Source organism: Aotus nancymaae, unplaced genomic scaffold, assembly GCF_030222135.1.
Source record: "Aotus nancymaae isolate 86718 unplaced genomic scaffold, 86718_ANA_hifiasm-v0.15.2.pri h1tg000155l, whole genome shotgun sequence".
NCBI classification, from domain to species: Eukaryota; Metazoa; Chordata; class Mammalia; order Primates; family Aotidae; genus Aotus; species Aotus nancymaae.
The window spans coordinates 2,148,340-2,167,127 of record NW_026988570.1 but is presented as its reverse complement, the minus strand read 5'-3'; the positions used below and the strand labels follow the sequence as shown (position 1 = coordinate 2,167,127).

Here is an 18,788-nt window from a genome sequence, read left to right as displayed (position 1 = left end):
CAGCTGAGCAGCGAGAGGGGATGTGCGGACGTCGGGGCGGCAGCCGCGGCTGACTCTGCCCTCCTCGGGCCGGCGGGAGGCCCGGCCTGGGCGCGCGGCGCTCGATCCTTCACGTGACCGCGGCGGGTGGGCCTGAGGGCGGAGGACGGGCGACGGCGGGGCGGGCTCCCCGACTCCGGCCCCTTCCCCTGCGGCGCGCTGGACCCAGGGCAGGGAAAGCGGATCCCGCGGCCTGGGGGGAGCGGGACGCGCTAGGGGCCGCGGGGGGAAGAGCTTGGGCTGGCGGCCACGTGAGTTAGAGGTCACCTCGGCAAATGGCACCAACTGTGTAGCCTGGCAATGGGACAGTTCTTAGCTTTCTGATCAGGAGAATAGAAAAATGCCTTCCTCCCAAGTTTGGAAAATTAAATCAGGTCATGTAGGAGCCGCGGCTGCAGCTGGCCAAGGCCCAGTAATTTTTAGTTCCCTCCTGGTCCTAGGGGAGCCCCCAGGAGAGCACAGTGCGAGCTCCTAGTGGGGCCCTTCGGGGCAGATACCTCCTGAGAGGTGGCGCGGGCCCGCCCCTCTTCCCATAGGGCGCTCCAAGTTCCAGCCCGACCTGAAACTCAGGGTTGCCAGAGCTGCTGAATTTTCAAAAGAAAGCGGAAATCAGTTTTAATGGGATCCCTCCTGATTTTTTAAAACGTTGATCATGAAGTTAAAACAATAATAATGATAAGTACTTGCGGGTCAACTGTCAGTTAAGCCCTGGCAGGCAGAGGAGGTAGTCCTGGGCTCCTGTGCCAACCAACTTCACCGACTCTTGCCAGAGAAGGGAGAGGCCTGGAGGAGCTGTGACTGTCCGTGTCACCTGGCAGGAGGTGTGATGTCCCTCTGGGTGGTTCGTCAAGACTTGGTGCTAGGCCAGGCCAGTGGCTTGTGCCTGTAATCCGAGCAATTTGGGAGGCCAAGGCTGGAGGATCGCTTGAGCCCAGCAGTTTGAGACCAGCCTAGGCAACATAGCGATACCAGATCGCTTAAATAATAATAATAAATCATCAGGCATGGTGGCACACCTATAGTTGGCTACTCTAAGCAGAGGTGAAGGATGGCTTAAGCTTAGGAGGTTGAAGCTGCAATGAGCTGTGATTGCACCACTGCAATCCAGCCTGGGCAACAGAGCAATACCTTTCTCTAAAAATAAAAATTAAATAAAGACTTGGTGCTAGGTACTGATTTCTGGCAAAATCCAGGTGGGAGACTGGCAGGCAGAATTACAGTCCTCCAAGAGAATTCACACCCTGACTTCTGGGACTATCCGTTACTTTACAAGGCAAAAGAGCCTTGTAGACAGGTTTCTAATGAGTCAACTTTACAATATGGAGGTTATACTGGATTATCTGGGTTGGCCCAATGAAATTACCCAGTGGATGAGCCCTTAAAAGTTAAAGATGAAGGCAGAAGGGAGAGGAGAGATTTGAAGCTTATGAAAGACTCAGTGTACCTGGATGGAGCACTGCTGCCTTGAAGATGAAGGGAACTATAAGGAACTAAGTTCTGCCAACCACTTGAATAAGCTTGAAAGTTAATTCTTCCTCAGGCCTTTCCAGAAAGGAACACAATTTGCTGACACCTTTATTCTCACCTTGTGAGACAGGGAGCAGAGAATCCAGCCATACCTTGCTAGACTTCTGGCATATGAACTGTGAGATAATGAACAGATGTGGTTTCAAGCCCCTAAATTAGCGGCAATGTGTTATGCAGCATAGAAAACTAATACAGGACACCGACCTGCATTGCAACACCAGAATTGTGTTCTCACTGGAGGCTGGCCTGCAATGAGAACTGCGTGTGGCCACAGTTCCTCGGCAGGCATGCCAGATGTGACACTTGCACCCCTCTCCTCTGACTGTTACCACTCAGTTCTAACATCCCCTGAGAGCCCTCTTCAACTTCTCCAGGCCAAAGGATGGCTTCCTCTCCCTGCTCATCACACTCTTCATGCCAATAACTTGAATGAACTTGGTGCTTGGTGCTTCAGTTCATCTATGTGCACACACTGTCTGCTCCCCACCAGGCCACAAGCACCTGTTGGAGGAAGGGAACTGGAAACCTTTGTCTTTGAATCCCAAGTTCTGGGCACACAGCAAGCATATGGTGGCTGAAATGGTAAAGCGAAATTTCTACGAGCATGTAATCAGTGGTCCTTTTCTACAAGGCATCTAATTACCTTGTTAAAAGAGGAAATTCAATAGTTTTGGGGGAACTGGTGGTTTTTGTTACATGGATGGCTTCTTTAGTGGTGATAGCTGAGATTTTGGTGCACACATTACCCAAGCAGTGTACATTGTACCCAATGTGTAGTCTTTTATCCTTCACCACCCTTCCCCCCTTTCCCCAGTGTCCTCAAAGTCCATTATATCATTCTTATGCCTTTGAGTCCTCATAGTTTAGCTTCCACTTAGAAGTGAGAATATATGATATTTGGTTTTCCATTCCTGAGCTACTTCACTTAGAATAATGTTTTCCAGCTCCATGAGGTTGCTGTGAATGTCATTATTTCATTCCTTCTTATGGCTGAGTAGTATTCCATAGTGTATATATATACACCACATTTTCTTTATCCATTCGTTGATTGATGGGCATTTAGGTTGGTTCCCTATTGTTGCAATCGTGAGTTGTGCTGCTATAAACATGCGTACGCAAGTATCTTTTTCGTATAACGACTTCTTTTCTCTGGATAGATACCCAGTAGTGGGATCGCTGGGTCAAATGGTAGTTGTACTTTTAGTTCTTTAAAAAATCTCCATATTGTTTTCCATAGTGGTTGTACTAGTTTATATTTCCACCAGCAGTGTAAAAGTGTTTTCTTTCCACCACATCCATACCAACATCTATTTTTTGTTGTTGTTTTTAAATTATGGCCATTCTTGCAAGAGTAGGTGGTATCTCACTGTGGTTATAATTTGCACTTTCCTGATAGTGATGATGAGCATTTTTTCATATGTTTGTTGGCCATTAGCATATCTTCTTTTGAGAATTGTGTATTCATTTCCTTTGGCCACTTTTAATGTTTTTTTTTTTTCTCTTGGTGATTTGTTTGAGTTCCTTGTAGATTCTAGATATTAGTCCTTTATCAGATGTATAGTTTAAGAATATTTTCTCCCACTTTGTGGGTTGTCTATTTACTCTGCTGATTATTTCTTTTGCTGTGCAGAAGCCTTTTAGTTTAATTAGGTCCCATCTATTTATTTTTGTTTATGTTGCATTTGCTTTTGGGTTCTTGGTAGGTAATGAACTCTTTGCCTAAACCAATGTCTAGGAGAGTTTTACTGATGTTATCTTCTAGAATTTTTATAGTTTGGGGTTTTAGATTTAAGCCTGCCTGCCTGCCTTCCCTCTTTCCTTCCTTCCTTCCCTCTTTGCTTCCTTCCTTCCTTCCTTTCTTTTTCTCTCTCTCTCTCTCTCTCTTTCAACGGAATCTTGCTTTGTCACCCAGGCTACAGTGCAGTAGCACAGTCTTCTCTCACTGCAACTTTCACCTGCTAGGTTCTCGTGCCTCAGCCTCCTCAGTAGCTAGGATTACAGGCACCCACCACCACACCTGGCTAATTTTTTCTATTTGTAGTAGAGACAGGGTTTCACCATGTTGGCCAGGCTGGTCTTGAACTCCTGACCTCAAGTGATCCGGCCACCTTGGCCCCCAAAAGTGCTGGGACTATAGTTCTGAGCCCCCATGCCCAGCCCAGATTCAAGTCTTTGATCCATCTTGAGTTGATTTTTGTATAAGTTGAGAGATGAGAATTCAGTTTACTCTTCTATATGTGGTTTGCCAGTTATCCCTGCACCATTTGTTGAATAGGGTGTCTTTTTTGCACTTTATGTTTTTGTTTGCTTTGTCAAAGATCAGTGGACTATAAGTGCTTGGTTTTATTTCTGGGTTCTCTATTTTGTTCCATTGGTCTACTTGCCTATTTTTATACCAGTACCATACTGTTTTGGTAACTATAGCCTTATAGTGTAAAGTCAAGTAATGTGATGCCTCCAGATTTGTTCTTTTTGCTTAGTCTTGCTTTGACTATGCTGGGTCTTTTTTTGTTCCATTTGAATTTTAGGATTACTTTTTCTCGCTCCATAAAAAATGCTGATGATATTTTGATGGGAATTGCATTGAATCCATAGACTGCTCTTGGCAGTATGATCATTTTCACAGTATTGATTCTACCCATCTATGAGCATGGAATGTGCTTCCATTTGTTTGCATTCTCAGTGATTTATTTCAGCAGTGTCTTGCAGTTTTCCTTGTAGAGATCTTTCACCTTCTTGGTTCAGTATATTTCAACGTATTTTATTTTATTTTATTTTTTGCAGCTGTTGGAAAAGGGATTGAGTTCTTGATTTGTTTCTCAGCTTTGTTGTTGGTGTACTGCAGTGCTACTGATTTGTGTACATTGATTTTGTATCCTAAAACTTTATTGAATTCATCTATCAGATCTATGAGCTTTTTGGGTAAGTCTTTTTTTTTCTTTTTTTGAGATGGAGTCTCACTCTGTCACCCAGGCTGGAGTGCAGTGGTGTGATCTCGGCTCACTGCAACCTCCGCCTCCTGGGTTCAAGCGATTCTCTTGCCTCAGTCTTCCAAGTAGCTGGGACTACAGGTGTGTACCACCATGCCCGGCTTATTTTTGTATTGTTAGTAGAGACGGGATTTCACCATGTTGGCCAGGCTGGTCTAGAACTCCTGACCTTGTGATCCGCCCACCTCGGCCTCTGAAAGTGCTGCGATTACAGGCGTGAGCCACCACACCCTGTCTGGGCGAGTCTTTAGGGTTTTCTAGGCATATAATTATATCACCAGTGAATAGCAACAGTTTGACTTCTCTTTACTAAGTTAGATGCCCTTTATTTCTTTCTCTTGTCTGATTGCTCTGGCTAGAACTTACAGAACTACATTGAATAAAAATGGTGAAAATGGGCGTCTTTGTCTTGTTCCAGTTCTCAGGGAGAAAGCTTTTAACTTTTCCTTGTTCAGTATCATGTTGGCTGTGGGTTTGTCAGAGATGGCTTTTATTACCTTGAGGTTATGTCCGTTGTATACCAATTTTGCTGGATTTTATCAAATGCTTTTTCTGCATTGATTGAGATGCTTATATGGTTTTTGTTTTTAATGCTGTTTATGTGATATGTCACATTTATTGACATGTGAGTATTAAACCATCATTGCATTTCTGGTAGGACACCCATCTGATCCTGTTGTATTACCTTTTAGATTCAGTTAGCTAGTATTTTGTTCAGGATTTTTGCATCTATGTTCATCAGGGATCTTGGTCTGTAGTTTTCTTTTATTGTTGTGTCCTTTCCCAGTTGTGGAACTAGGGTGATATTTGCTTCATAGAATGATTTATGGAGGAGTCCCTCTTTTTCCATCTTTTGGAATAGTTTCAGTAAGATTGGTACCAATTCTTCTTTGATTGTCTAATAGAATTCAGTTGTTAATCCATCTGGTCCTGGACCTTTTTTTGTTGGCAATTTTTAAAATTATTGTTTCAGTCTTGGTACTTATTGGTCTTTTCAGAGTTTCTATTTTTTCCTGATTTATATGGGAGGGTTGTATATTTCCAGGAATTTATCCAGCTGCTTTAGATTTTCTAGTTTATGTGCCTAAAGGTGTTCATAGTAGCCTTCAATGATCTTTTGTATTTCTGTGGTATCAGTTTCATTTCTAATTGAGTTTGTTTGGATTTTCTCTCTTCTTGGTTAATCTCACTAATGATCTATTAATTGTGTTTGATCTTTTTAAAGAAACTGCTTTTTGTTTCATTTATTTTTGTATTTTTTTTGTTTTAATTTCATTTACTTGTGCTCTGATCTTTGTTGTTTCTTTTTTTCTGCTGAGTTTGGATTTGGTTTGTTCTTGTCTCTCTAGTTCCTTGAGGTGTGATGTTAGATCGTCTATTTGTACTCTTTCAGACTTCTTGATGTAGGCATTTAATGCTATGAACTTTCCTCTTAGCACCACTTTTGCTGTATCCCAGGGATTTTGGTAAGTTGTTTCAATAACATTATTCAGCTGAAAGAATTTTTTAATTTCCATCTTGATTTCATTGTTGACCCAAACATCATTCAAGGGCAAATTATTTAATTTCCATATATTTGTATAGTTTTGGGGGGTGCCTTTTGGAGTTAGTTTCCAGTTTTATTCCATTGTGTGAATGTCTAGATCTCTGTCAAGGCCAGGGAATTTTTCCTCAATTATTCTCTCAAATAGTTTTTAAAACTTTTAGAGTTCTCTTCTTCCTCAGGAACACCATTTGTTTTTAGGTTTGGCTGTTTAATACAATCCCAAGTTTCTTGGAGGCTTTGTTCATTTTTCAAAATTATTTTTCCTTTGTCTTTGTCTGATTGAGTTAATTTGAAAGCTTTGTCTTTGAGCTCTGATGTTCTTTTTTATACTTGTTCTAGTCTATAGTTGAAACTTTCCCATTTCATGTTTCTCTAGGTGTATCTTTCATTTCCAGAAATTGTGATTGTTTTTTCTTTATGATATCTATTTCTCTGGATAAATTTTCATTCACATCCTGTAATGTTCTTTAAATTTCTTTAAGTTGGTTTTCACCTTTCTCTAATGTCTCTTTGAGTAGCTTAATAATTGACCTGGATTCTTTATCTGGCAATTTAGAGATTTCTTCTTGGTTTGGATCCATTGCTGGAGAGCCAGTATGATCTTTTGAGGGTATTCTAGAACACTGTTTTGTCATATTATGAGAATTACTTTTCTTCCTTCTCAATTGGGTAGACTAACACAGTGGAGAGGTCTGAAAGTCAAGGCCTGCTGTTCAGATTCTCTTGTCCCATGAGGTAACACCTTGATGTGGTGCTCTCCCCCTTCCTCCAGGAATGGGGCTTCCTGAGAGCTGGATGTAGTGATTGTTATTGCTCTTTTGGGTCTAGCCACCCAGTGAGGCTACCAGGCTCTGGACTGGTGCTGGGGAATGTCTGCAAAGAGTCCTGTGATGTGATCTGTCTTCAGGTCTCCAAACCATGGATGCCAGCACCTGCTCTGGTAGAAGTGGCAGAGAAGTGAAGTAACTCTTTGAGAGTCCTTGGTTGTAGATAGGTTTAGTGTGCTGGCTTTCTTGAATGCTGGCTGTGGTAGCAGTGAAGTTGTCACGCGGACATCTTCAGGACCTCTGTTTAGCCAGAATGTTGCATGCAGTAGAATTAGGTGTTGTCTTCTCCTACCTTAGATCACCATTATTGTGTTATGAGTTGCGATAATTGCTTGAGTTAGTTGGCCTCCAGCGATGAGGTGGCACTTTCAAGAAAGCACCAGCTGCAGTAGTAGTAGGGGGCTCTAAGCTTGCCCTAAGATGGCCAGGGTAAGTATTTTGGTTTCTCAGGTGATGAGCATGGCCATAAAGCTCCCAAAAAGTTCTGTGTTTTGTGTTTGGCTACCAGGGTGGCTAGGGAAATACCATCAAGTTGGGGCACGGTTAGGTGGGTCTGGGCTCAGACTCTCCTTGAACAGGGCTTGCAGGAGCCACTGTGGGGATGAAGGAGTAGTTCTTAGGCCGATGGGGTTATGATATTCTAGAGTGGATCTTGGCCACCTCTGCTGTGTTATATAGTTTGCCAGCGAAGTGGTGGATAGCTATTAATGAGAGACCACAAACCCAGTTCCCAAGCAGTTGGCGAGTCCAGTCTCACTCCCTCAGTGCCCCTGCTCAGACCTTGCCCCAGGCCATAAGCTACCCTACTGAGAAAGCAAGCAGGGCTTAAGGCCCTCACCCCTCCCTGCCTGCCCACTCTGTCAGCAGCAGCTCCTGCACTCCCGCAGTTGCTCACTTGTATCCACAGCAGCTCCCACTCATCCTCCCGACTCCACCCATCCTCCAGGCTCCATTCAAGACAGTTTGTGCCCAGTCAAAACCACTACCAGTTTCAGTTGGGAGCTTCTTTTGCCCTGCAACCCCTCCCCAGTTCCACTGGCTGCCTTCCCTGAGGGCCTCTGTGAGATATAGTCAGGGATGGTTTCCCAGGGCTCAAGCTGGAGACTGGGAGTGCATTCAATGCACTTCCCACTACTACTCATACTTTCATATTTCTTGCAACTCCCTAAACCCATTTCATCTCTAGTTAAGGTTACATCCTTCTCCCATGATCTGGATTTTCAGATTTCCAGTGGGGATGTGTGTTCAGAGGTAGGTTTTCCCCTTCTCACACTTTGGGAACTCACAGTTTTTCTACTGTTCCACGGAATTTACAGTGGTGTGCCTCTTGTTTCAAAGGATCTGTGAATTCTTTTGGTTTTCCCAGTAGGTTCCTGTGGTAGTTCTTGGAGCACAAGATCACAGTGTGAGTCTTCACATGCTGTTCTGTCCATCCGTGTGGGAGCTACACATTAGCACTGTCTTCTATCTGCCATCTTCCCCTGATCTCAACAATTACCCATTATAATTGTTTATTGTGTGGATTACCATACAACTCTCTGGTGCTCTTGAGAAAGGACAAATATTCTAGGTGTATCCTAAGTGGTGACTTACGGAATGACTGTTTTATGGCAAAATCTTTTAAAATAGCTTTATTTTTAAAAAAATATAAATGTGCTCATTGTAAAGAGATGAAACTACTAATCAAAGGTAATCACTGTTAGCACATGTTGGTAAACATCCTTCTCCGTAGCTCTCTTTACTTGCACACACTTAAACACGCATGTATGCAGCTCTGTGCAGATGGGATTACATCCTACACTGTAGACATGGATGATTTCTGACCTACTATCCACACCCCTCCCACCCAGGATCCCTGACTTGGGTCGGGCATTCATCCCCTCTCTCGCTGTAGAAGAGGATCCCGCTTAGTCCAGGCCAATCCACACAAGATTGGCAATCTTGGCAATAGTTGTCTATCTAAGGGAAGTACATGACTTTATTTGGCTCAGCCTGACTAAAAAGAAGCCATGGGCTTAGGGGGAGAGGGTTTCTTCTCTCTCTTCCCTCCCCTTTTTCTACGAATGTAAGTTTTTAAAAACCGCATATTCCTAACAGCTACTCCAGCCACCTGGGGTGAAGATGACACTGTTGATGGCAGAGCAGGGAGATACAGGTAGGTCTCTGATGGCTTCTTTAAGAGACTACTTTTTGGTACCTGCATCCCTGGAACAATTTAGACTGAGCTTCAGACTTAGAATTACGTGAGATATATTGTATGGGCCAGGAGAGAGAATGAGGTGATCTGTACAGCCAATAGGAAAAGATGTGCAAAATATCAAATGAGTGGGGGAAAGTAGTACCCTGCAGAGTTTGATTTATGCAGATTTTTTTTTCTTTTTTGAGATGGGGTCTCACTCTGTCACCCAGACTGGAGTCCAGTGGCACGATCTTGGCTCACTGCAAACTCCGCCCACTGGGTTCAAGTGATTCTTCTGCCTCAGCCACCACAGTAGCTGGGAGTACCGACTCCCACCACCATACCTGGCTATTTTTTTTTTTTTTGTATTTTTAGTAGAGACAGGGTTTCTCCCTTTTGGCCAGGCTGGCCTCAAACTCCTGACCTCAGGTGGTCCTCCTGCCTCAACCTCCCAAAGTGCTGGGATTACAGGCATAAGCTACCACTCCCGGTCCATTTATGCAGAATTTTAGAGGGTGCATATATTTATATTTTCTGATAAATGCATAAATTATTTTCCTGGAAAGATTCGTAAGTAAACTGTAATCAGTGCTTACCTTTGAAAACACGACAGGAAGTAGAGGCATGAAGGGAAAGGGACTTTTTCTTCTCATTTTGTACTTGTCTATAAGCTTTCATTTTTAACTGTGTGCCTATACTGCTTTTATATGTTTGTAGATAGTAAAATCAACAGAGATGTGGTGATAGAATCTAATAGCAATTTCATCATTTTCATGAACAAATATTTAATGCAATGGAAAAAATTAAAACTCTGGGAATAAAGCCTGATAATGCCTATTCCTGATTGCATCTCCACCAGTGGGGAGAATGCACCCCTGCAGGGTGAGGAGTCAGCCTTAGAAAGCATGGCCTTTAGGAACCAGTTACCACTAAGCATATCCTATAACAACCCTTTGAGGTGCTGGTTTAGTCTACTTGGGCTGCCATAACAAAGTACCCCCAGCCAGGTGGCTTCAACAATAGAAATGTGTTTCCTTACAGTTCTGGAAGCCAAAATTCTGAGATCAATATGCTGGCAGGGTTGGTTTATGGTAAGGCCTCTCCTACCATAAGGTAAGGAGATGGCTGGTTTATGGTAAGGAGATGGCTGGTAGCTGGCCATCTCCTCTCTGTGTCTTCACACGGTGCTCCCTCTATGTGTATCTGTGTCCAAGTTTCCTCTTCTAATAAGAACAGTCATATTGGATCAGGGCCTGCCCTAAGGACCTCATTTTATTTGGATTACCTCTTTAAAGACCCTATCACTTTTTGTGATACTGGGGGTTAGGACTTCTACATATGAATTTTAAGCAGGTACAATTATACAATTCAGCCCATAACAAGTACTGATTACAACACCCACATTAGAGCTAAGGAAATGCAGGCTCAGAGAGGAGCATCAGCCTGACCCCGGTTACACAGCTTGAAAATGGCAGCACTGGGATTGCAAACCCAGACCTACTAGAACAGAGGTATCTCCACTCTACTCTGTAGCTACTAGGTAGTTTCAACTGATAAAATGAACAAAGTCCATATTAAACCTGAGAATTCCACCCAATTTTATTTGCAAATTATCCCCTAGATTACACAGGATTTTGTGGAATTCCTTTTAAAACAGTGCAATGTAGCAATCAAGAAGTAGGGGCAAAATCAACTGTGGTGGTTGAAAATAGGGGGCAAACCTTCTCAAACGCCTTCACAAGGCAGGGCACTCAGGAGCCCTGCTCAGTCTTTGCCCCATCTCCTTCCCCTTCCCCTCACTCACTCCACTCCAGCCTTAATGGCTTCCTTTATGCTCCTCAAACATTCCCCAGGACCTTTGCTCCAGCTATTCCCTTAGCCTGGATGATGCATTCCCCAGACACCCAAGTGTTGGCTTAGATTGCACCTTTTCAGGGAGGCAGACCCTGATCCCCACCCTACTAAACTCTTCAGCCCACCCCTGCCCTCCTGCTCCCCTCCTCCTTGATCTTTTACTTCCTTGCATTGCCCTTATCACCTTCTGCCACACAATATGATTCTTCGTATCTTCCATTTATTCTTTACTATCTGTGTACTCCTGATAGAACACAATCTCCACAAGGGTGGAGATCTTTATTCTGTGCACAGGTATTTCCCAAACATCTGAAATAGTGTCCAGAAAATGGAAGGTTTTCAAAAACTATTTGTTGGGTGAGACTTTCTGGAAGTGGTGTGGAATGGTTTCCATCAAAACCTTGCAATCAACCACAGGAAAGAGAATGTATGAAGCTGAACTGGCTTCAGGCTACAAGAGAACTCTATTTCCTCAAGCCTTGCTACTTCCTTTCCCCGTGCCCTGTGGGAGGCCTGGAGATCCATTTTACATCTTGCCTGTCATCTGATGGGAGTTGGTCACTTGTGGGCACAGCAGAAGGGCTGTTGCTACAGCTGTAACTGTCACCTAACTATCCTTTGAAGCCATGTGAGATTCCAAAAATAAAGTTCACAGTCTAAAATGCTGATTCTTACAATTTGAGAATTTTATAAACAAATTTGAGGCCCAGAACTAAAATACTAAGTAAAATAAAACATTACTGTAGTTTTTCTCATATAACAAGCTGTTTAGAGTTCTATTTCATTTGAGCAATTTTTCTTGTCTAAAGTCTGTACTTTTGAAAAAAAAAAACCAATTATCTTAAAATACTTAAGTTTCCTTTTCAGAGAAGTTAACCAAACTGCAAAGTCTGGGGAAGAGTCTCCACAAGGCTGCCCTCTCTTTTGGCACCAACTGAAGATCTGGGGGGTTTCCAAAACCATGTTTAGGTTTGATAATTTGCTAGAATCACAAAACTTATTGAAAGCTGTTATGCTCATGTTTATGGTTCATTATAGTGAAAGGATGCATCTTAAAATTCACTAAGAGAAGAAGAAGTGCATCAGACAGAACGTAGGAGGGGTCTAAATGTGGAGTTTCTATCATCCACACTCCCTGTGGAGTCCTGGACAGTGTGACCTCCTCCCAGCCATGACTTGTGGAATGAGCACAGGTTATTGCCAACCAAAGAAGTTTATCCAAGCTTTTGATGTCCAGAGTTTGTATTAGGGCTTGATCACATACTGTCTATGTGACTGGCTTTTCATCTCCAGCCTCTCTCAGAGGTCTGGCTAATACCTTTAGGTTTCAGTTCCTCTGGAAGTCAAAACTAATACTGTGTGGCCCAAATCCCCCAGACAAACAGAGATACTCCTATAAGGCAGGGCACTGCAGGTGCCTCCCTGGATCACCTCCCAATTGCTGAAGGCAAAGAGTAGACCATTCTTTGTGTAAGCTTATTTCCTTGCTACACACTTGGACTTACCTTTCTTTTCTTCTAGAAAATTCACTGCTCTTACTGTTTGTGTAGAAAAGGATAGAAATAACCCAAATGACCATTAAGAGAGGACTGGTGGGAAAAAGTGGTACCTTCACATAATGGGGTACTGTTTAGCTGTAAAAAGGAATGGAGTCTGTCTCTGGATGCTCTGAAGTGATGACCAGGATATATTAAGTTAAAAAGCAAGGTAGAGGAAAGTATTTATAGCATATTGCTATTCATCTAAGAGAGAATATGAATATATAAACATATTTGCTTACATTTAAAAAAAAAGGAAGGACATACTAAAAACTTTTTTTGAAGTTATCTTTGCGAGAATGAGGAAAAGAAATCACCCTTAATGCTCAGATTATAGTCCCTTAATAGTCTATTTTACAAGAAGAACCAGCAATCCTTGGAGAAATAGATGACTCCAGGTCTGGAGAAGGAAATACACAAATAAACCTAAAACGTCTTGTCATATCAGGAACCAAGGATATTGTCTGAAACTGCTAGCAGCATGCCAGAAGGGCTCAGGGTCCAACTTAAAGAGCTTCTGCTGGCCAGAAATAAGACCATTTCTACACCAATAAGGATAATAATGACCAAACATTGAAACATATTAAATATGCTAAAAGTCTGTGCATTTCCAATGATACAGACATATAGTTAGAGAATGCTTAGAAAACCAACTCGTTTAGAAAACTAGTAAGCATAGGGGAAGATTCAAGCATCTTGAAAGGTGGGATACTGCTTTTCTGAATCAAACTATATTCAGGGTAACCAAACTTTGGATGATGGAAACCTCTTTATTGAAGTATTCCAGCTGAGAAATGAAAAAGAAATGTACAGTTAAAATATAACCCCATGCAATCCCTGATGAGTTAGTGGATATGGGCCATGACCATCAATGACTACTAACATCACACAAAAAAGAAAAATGTCTTTTTCTTCCAATGCAAGAACACACTAATACCCAAGGCACACTTTTGCCAAAAATTAGAACTCGAATCTGTCCAGGTCACCAACTCTAATGATGAGTTTTGAGGAATACAGGGGACCAAGGAACATGCTAAATGACACCAGAGGTATGCAATTAATAAAATCCAGATTGTGGAAAACTCTAGCGGACAAACCACCTATTTATTTTCTTCAACAAATGAAGAAACAGAGGGGAGTGGAGAGAAATCTGTAGATCTAAAGAAATATAAAAAAAATTGTTTTGAGACAGGGTTTCACTCTGTTGCCTAGGCTGGAGTGAAGTAGTGCAGTCATAGCTCACTGCAACCTCAAACTCCTAGGCTCAAGCCATCCTCCTGCCTCAACCTCCAGAGTAGATGGGACTACAGGCATGTGCCGCCACACATGGATAATATTTTAATTTTTTGTAGGGATGGGGTTTCACTGTGTTGCCCAGGCTGGTCTTGAATTCCTGGCCTCAAGTAATTCTCCTGCCTCAACCTCCCAAAGGGCTTGGATTACAAGCATGAGGCAGCCTCAAGAGATTTAAAAGACATACTGACCAATTTCAATTTGGATATTAGTTTGAACAAAAAAAAAAATTGTGAAAAAAAACCCACAAATTATGTGACAGAGAAAATTGAACTAACTGGATATTTGATAATTCTAAAGAATTATTACCTTTTTTAGATGTGATAATGGTGGTGGTGTTACATTTTATGAAGAATTTTTACTTTTTAGAGATGAACATATCTTTTTAGAGATGTTATGCAACAAATGATGAGGGGTGAGGAGGCATACAAATGGAACATGGTTGACCATGAATTGATCAGTGTTGAAGCTGTATGAAAGTGGCAATTCTTCTTCAAGATCTTTGGCTCACTTTCTATATGTCTCCAGCTCTTCAGTGGCGTGGCTGATCTTTTCATCTACTTTAGAAAGTTTCTCTTCTTTCTCTAACTGATAATTTTCCTCTACTGAAAATTTCCTGTAAAGTTTCATTGCATTTTCTTGATATAATTCAGTCATTGCTTTAAGTTTCTGTTGAAACTTCTGATTCACATTTTCAAAATGTGTGTTTTCTGACTGCCATGATGCTTGTTCAGTCTGAAGATTTGTAATATGTTCTCTAAGCTCTTCCTTTGTTTTATCAATTTATGATAACTGAATCTAAATTTGGTTTCTTTCCCCTTTTAAGATTTTGAAAGAAGCAATTAACTTGGCAGCATGAATGAGTTTCTTCAAAACTCCTTTTAGAGGATTACTTAAGTAAACACCATTTTCTGATTCACTGTTCATTTCTAATTCCAAGTTATTATCATCCATTATATTTTCTCCAAGCATAGTAGCCCGATCTTTCATCTTTAGCAAGTGTTCAGAGCCTTGATGTAATTTTCTTTATCATTTATAATTTATTCTGTATGTACTTTGAAGTCTTCAAGTTTATTTTCTGTTTATTAAATTCACTCACTTGTTCTTTACATATTTCAGCTTCTTGCAAAAGCTGTTTCTGGCTTTTCCGAAGATGTAAATTTTCATTCAAAGCTATTCGTTGCTATCTTCAGTCATTTTTCATTCATTTGAAATATCTTGAAACTCATTTTGGCTTCAGCTACTCGTGATTTGAGGAATTTTGACTCATCTTCTAGAGACTGTATCCTTTTTGAAATATCTGCCATCAACTCATCTTGTTCAGAATGTTTAGATTTCTTTTCTTTTAACTCTTTTACTAGACAGAGTATTTCATCCTCAAGTTTAGAATTAGACCTGTCAGCTTTTCACAGCTTCCTCCAAACTTTATGCTTCTATTGCCTCCTTCTCGTAGCTGGCATCCTTTAAAGATGACTCTACTTCATAGCCTTCATACTCTCTTTGAACAAGGCAAAATTTTTCAAGTAGTTTACATTTTTCTTCAATTAGTCCAGAAAGTGTTACAGCAAGTTTTTTCTCTCTTCTCATATAAACAAGACTCCTAACCGATCTAAAACTTCTCCACAAAAAGAGAATAGCAAAAACTCCAACAATAGCTGCAGATATCACCAATTCCCCTAGAAAATCATAAGGATTAGGATCTGGTTTCATACCATCTGGCAGTGCTGCCACAACCCCGGGTAGCTCCTCCAGGAACAGCTGCAAGTGTGGCTGAGGGGCAGTCCCCAGCTCCTCCACAGGGCCAAGGCTGCTCTGGTGGGTGCAGTAAACCTGGCAGCGTCTGGACCACAATAAGCAGTGGAGAATACGCAGTCTTTGGTCTGGAACCCGAACTTGGCAACCGGTGTGGACCACTGTGGAGCCAGCTGCGGGGGGAGCTGGGGGACGCAGGCACCTACAGGTGCACTCTGCCAATCCCGGCCCCCTTGTTACACTTTACATCCTGAGGCAGCACAGGGCCAAGCCCAACCCACACAAGCCTGTGAGCCACCCTGTCCTTGCCACCCACCCCTGGCCAGAAAGCATAAAAATGAAACATATGGAAATTCTAGAATTTTAAAATAAAACAAATGAATTTAATAAGTCAATGAATGGGTTTCACAACAGAGTAGACATAAATGAACAGGAAGATAGACCAGAATGAAATGCCCAGACTAAAACATAAAGAGATAAAAAGAAAAGTCTGAAATGAGCAAAAAGTATGTATAAAACACTAAAAGTATCTAACATATTGAGGCCTGAAAAGTAGAGGAGAAAAATAATGGGACAAAAGCAATATTTAAAAATATAATAACCAATAGTTTTCCAAACCTGATAAAAACACATCAAATCACAGATTTGAGAGGCTCTATGAACCAAGATGGATCAATACAAATAGAAACTCACCTAGGTATAGCACATAAAATGACAGACAAAGTAAAGGAGAAAATCCTAATAGCAGCCAAAAGAAAAACAAAAAGGGATATTACTATGAAAGAAGCCAAAGTACACTTTGGCTGACTTCTCAGCAGAAGCACTAGAGAAGCCAAAAGAATATTGAAAGAAAATAACTGCCATTCTAGAATTCTGTGCCTTGCAAATGATCCTTAAAAAGTAAAAGCAAAATAAAGATATGTTTACACAAATTATAGCTGAGAGTTTTTTTAGCAACATATTTGCACCAAAGAAAATACTGAATGGAATTTTTAGGCAGATGCAAAATGATTCTACTTGGAAGCAAAGAAAAGATAGAAGGAGGCATGAAAAGGCAAATTTGAGGGTAAATCTTGATGAAGATTGGCTGCGTAAAGTTAGATCGATAATGATTTGTGGAATTAAACTTATATAAAAACAGTTTTGTGTATATACATATATGTGTGTGTATACACACACACACCCCTATATAATTTAAATGGACAATGGAGGCACAAAAGGTGGGAGGGATTAAGTTTTTTTATATTTGTATTCCAAAGTTCTTGCATTATCTGGAAGGTGATCAAAGAATTTATACATGCCATTCTTTAAGTTAAAGGTGATTGTTGTAGCCTTTAGAAAAAAATAGTAAAAGTTGGCTGGGAGCAGTGACTCATGCCTGTAATCCTAGCACTTTGGGAGGCTGAGGTAGGCAGATCACTTGAGCTCAAAAGTTCGAGACCAGCCTGGGGAACATGGTGAAATCCCATCTCTACAAAAAATGAAAAAACTAGCTGGGCATGGTGCTGTGCACCTGTAGTCCCAGCTATTTGGAGGTTGAGGCAGGAGGATTGTTTGAACCTGGGAGGTCGAGGCTACAGTGAACTGAGATTGCACCACTGCACTCCAGCCTGGGTGACAAAGTGAGACCTTGTCTTGAAAAAAAGAAAATACTAAAAGTAGATAAACATATAATTAATAAGCTAATAGAGTAAATATAATAATAAAAATATTCATTTCAAATGAAAGAATAAGAAGCAAAAGGAAGATAGAAGAGATGGAATGAATGAAAAACAAACAGTAAGATGATAGATTTAAAGCCAAATATATCAATAGTTACAGTAAAAATAGGCAAAACATCTCAATTATGTTTTCAGACTGGATTAGCAGACAACTACAATTATTTGTTGCTTACAAGAGAAACATCATAAATATAAGGAGGTTGAAAGTAAAAGGATGGAAAAATATCTTGTATAAATGAAAACCAAAAGACAGACATTTTAGCTTCATTAATATAAGAAATAATATAGTGTAAAATAAGAACCACCAGAACTAGAGGGATATTTTGTAATGATAGAATTAATCAACCAGGAAGATGTAACTTCTAAGTTAGCATGATTCTAACAACATAGTTTCAAATGCATAAAGCAAAAAAATCTGGAAAATTTCCAAATATTTGAAAGTTAAATCACATAGTTATAAATGACCTGTGGTTTGAGAAGAAATCCACAATGAAAATTGGAAAATATTACTAATTGAATGAAAATAAAAACACAGGATATCAAAATTTGCAGTATGTAGTTAAATTAGTCATTAGGGGAAATGTGTAGCATTAAATATATTATAAAACAGAAAGTACTTGAATTAATAATCTAAGCTTCCACCTTAGGAAACTAGGGGGAAAAAAGAGCAAATTAAAGCAAGTAGAAAGAAAAAAATACCAAAGATAAAAGCAGAAATCAGCCGAGCATGTTGGTACACGCCTATATTCCCAGCTACTCAGGAGGCTAAGGCAGGAGAATCGCTTGAACCCAGGAGGACGATGTTGCAGTGAGCAGAGATCACTCCAGCCTGGGCAACAGAGCAAGACTCTGTCTCAAATAAATTTTTAAAAAGCAGAAATCAATAAAATTGACCACAGATAACAGTAATAAAGGAAACAATAAAGGAAAGCATAATGCATAATAACAAAGTGCAATTTATCCCAGGAATTTAAGTTTGACTCAACATTTGAAATTGAATCAGTGTAATTCATGATATCTATAGACTAAAGGAGAAAATTCATATGATCATCTGAATAAATGCTAAAAGCATGTACCAAATGTAACCTCCTTTTAGGGTAAACACTCTCAGAAAACTAAGGATAAAAGAAAACTTTCTTAATCTGCATTAAAAAATTTTTTTTTTAATTTATTTTTAAACTTTTAAGTTCCGAGGTACATGTGCAGGATGTGCAGGCTTGTTACATAAGTAAATGCATGTCGTGGGGATTTGTTGTACAGATTATTTCATCACCCAGGTATTAAGCCTAGTATCCATTAGTTGTTTTTCCTGATCCTCTCCCAACTCCAACCCTCCACCCTCCAATAGGCCCCAGTGTGTGTTGTTCTCTTCTACGTGTCCATGTGTTCTCATCATTTAGCGCCCACTTACAAGTGAGAACATGCAGTATTTGTTAAACTGCATCTGTAAAATTCCCAGGCCTAAAATCATACTTACTATTGAAAAATTGAAGCTCTGCCCTGCCCGGGGTAGGCTATGGAT

The 18,788-nt window shown here is 40.8% G+C and overlaps 1 pseudogene; it reads right to left on the bottom strand.

Moving 5' to 3' along the window:
• Positions 1-109: 109 nt before the first annotated feature.
• LOC135272927 (melanoma inhibitory activity protein 2-like) lies at positions 110-18,504 on the bottom strand (annotated as a pseudogene).
• Between the last annotated feature and the right edge of the window lie 284 nt (positions 18,505-18,788).